The sequence below is a fragment of the Coffea arabica genome, chromosome 5e (genome assembly GCF_036785885.1).
Source record: "Coffea arabica cultivar ET-39 chromosome 5e, Coffea Arabica ET-39 HiFi, whole genome shotgun sequence".
Classification (NCBI taxonomy): Eukaryota; Viridiplantae; Streptophyta; class Magnoliopsida; order Gentianales; family Rubiaceae; genus Coffea; species Coffea arabica.
Genome location: NC_092318.1, coordinates 48,618,940 through 48,621,647, shown reverse-complemented (window position 1 = coordinate 48,621,647; position 2,708 = coordinate 48,618,940). Strand labels below are relative to the sequence as shown.

Genomic DNA, 2,708 nt, shown 5'->3' with positions numbered 1-2,708 from the left:
CGTGATTAGAAAATTTTCTAGGTAATTTTAAGGAGCAGATATAATTTTTAGATGATTTTTCTAGTATCAAATGGATTTTGAGGAATTAAGAGCATATACCGGACGTGGGACCCACTAGTGCGAAAAGTTCGGAAAAATTCGACCGACTAGATTAAGTTTTGGATACTGAAATTAAATTTACTGGGTGTTAAGAGATAAGTAGAGGATGCTAAGTGGATTGATATAAGGGAGACAAGGTAGGTGAGCATTTAATAAAAGGTGACAAGTGTCACCATAAGATTTAGTCTTGCCATTTGACCACTATTCCTATTCTTACCATTTGACTTTAAATAACCAAAAATGACCCAAAAATCTTCCAAAAATCTTCAAGAAGAGCCGGCCCTCTCAAGCTTTCTTTCTCTCTCTCTTACTCCAAGCATAAGGAAGAAAACACTTCAATCTTGTTCCAAATCATCACAACCAACCATTCAACCTTGAAATTACTCCATAAAACACCTTCAAGTAGTGTTTGTGAGTTGTTTGGTGAAGTTATTTGGAAGGTTAAGGTGATCAATAGCTCTCTCTCTCTTGTTTTAAAGGTAAGTTGTGAAGAACCACCCTCCTCCTTTAATTGATGCTTAAATCTTGCTTAGTGGTAGTAAGAGATGCAATATTATGGATTAATTCTTGATTTGTGGTTGAAATGATGGAATTTTATTATTTTTGGGGATTTTTCTGTTTTAATATAAGCATGATTATGGGGTCATCTATGATGATTGGAAATGGTCTTTAATGACTTAAGGAGGTGGGAAATGTGATTAATTGCAACCAATTTCGGTTTTGGAAGAAAATTGAAAAATCTAGGGTTCTTGAAGCTACATTCTGTCCGAAATTTTAGGTCATAGATAGAGGCCGAATTGGCCTTAGCTCAAAACATGAAAGTTGTAGGGAATGACATTTTAGAGGTGCCTACAAAATTTCAGGTCAATCGGAGTAGCGTAGAGTGAGAAAAGTTGAAATTACTATTGCTGTTCTGGCTTTACCCGAAATTGGGATTTGCGACTGTAATTGGTTGTTTTGGCTGGAATTGCTTCCGAATTGGTTGTTGAGGCCTTCTGATGAAATTTAGCCCTGTTCCTTAGCTTTCAGCTGGTTTTGGAATTTCCAGATTTGGACTTGTAGAGCCTGAGTTATAATGTTTTCGCTAGAATGCGTTTTGGTGAATCTGTTTTACGTTGTTGTTGAAGTATCTTGCATTTTTTACCTGTTTGCACTCAAAACTGGGTTGAGTGACCTTCTGTGATGTTGTAGCCCTGTCTTTTAGCTTCGAGATGGTGGGTCTTTCACCCTCATCCGATAAGCGTAGTGAAATTGGTGCCATTACCGCAAAATGAGGACAAAAACTGTTTTTTCAAGGCCAAGGCTAATTGCATTTCCGAAATTTCTGGTTTTCTCTCATGTTTGTTTATGCTTATGGAACCCTACTGGGGTCATGTTTGGCCTTGGTTTATGACTCGTTATCGAGTCTTATTGTACTTGTTTGCATGTTTTTAGGGCGTGACGGTGGTGCACAACATTCTTTTGACTAAAGTGCTTGAAATCACCTTTGCTAGCGTGGTGAGTGTACTACTCACTTATGTGTTATTATATGACTTTGATACTTGAACTTGAGATGTTGAATGTTACTTGATTGAAGTGAGAGTGTACTTTATCACTTTCACTTATTGTTTCGCATGTTATTGGAAAGTTATTGGAATGCTATATGAAATGTTATATGAAATGAAATACATGACTTGATGTCGTTTGGACGAGTCCAACGACTACAATTGTTATCTTTGAACTCAACCCCATTGGTAATTTATTGAATCGAGCCGGCGAGGGCTTGGTCGTGCCAATTAATGTGCCGTGGGGCAATGTTTTATGGAATCTTGTAGTATGAGAGACTCTTGATTCCGGTTTACTCGAGTAATACCACCATGCATGTGTTTGGATTGCGGGCGGGGTTGAGGAATGTTAGGTGGAATGGAATGGAAGTAAAGTGTAGTCTACGGTTGGTTACTTTTAAACATTGACGGAGAGTCAATGAGATCCGATCAAGAATGCAAACGAGGAAAAGGGCTCTTGAGAGCCACACGTATCCTTTTATCCTCATTATTGATGTGTGGCTTTACTTATTTTGGTAAATTGGACTGTTAAGCTTGATGCATCTATGAACTTGGTTGCTTGAGTTGTATTTTCACTGGGCAATTAGCTCACCCCGTTCCTTTTGTTTTCCTTACAGGAATATGACTTTTTTGGAATATATCTTGATAGATGATTGCCGAATGAACTAGATGAATGTCTCTTTTGTATTGTATATGAATTGGGACCCTAAATGGATCATTAGGGCCGTTTTCACTTTTGATTTGGCAAACCACATATGTAGTGACTTTTGTATCACTTTTAAATGCCATTTTGGCTTGTAAATGCTTAATGTTATGTTGTATATGTATTTCGATGTTTGGTTGGGTTCGGAAGGGTCGGTTGCTATTCTTGGCCGACTCCGAATTTTATTTTTTTTATTTTGGGTTCTTTTGCCCTTTTGCCTTGTTTACGCGCGTTATAAGTTCCGGAACGTGATAGATCGCTCTATACTGCACCGTTAGTTCTGGCGAGAGATGGGCAGGCAGTCCGCTAACCTCTTTGGTTCGCCTTAGGGGAAGGTGGGGCTGTCACACAAATAAAGGGAG

The 2,708-nt window shown here is 38.4% G+C and overlaps 1 long non-coding RNA gene across 1 annotated transcript; it reads left to right on the top strand.

Moving 5' to 3' along the window:
- The first annotated feature begins 380 nt into the window (after positions 1–380).
- LOC140006318 (uncharacterized) lies at positions 381–2,490 on the top strand. The gene is made up of 3 exons (XR_011813952.1): positions 381–578; positions 1,534–1,596; positions 2,261–2,490. It is a non-coding gene; the product is annotated as an uncharacterized lncRNA (long non-coding RNA).
- The last annotated feature ends 218 nt before the right edge of the window (positions 2,491–2,708 follow it).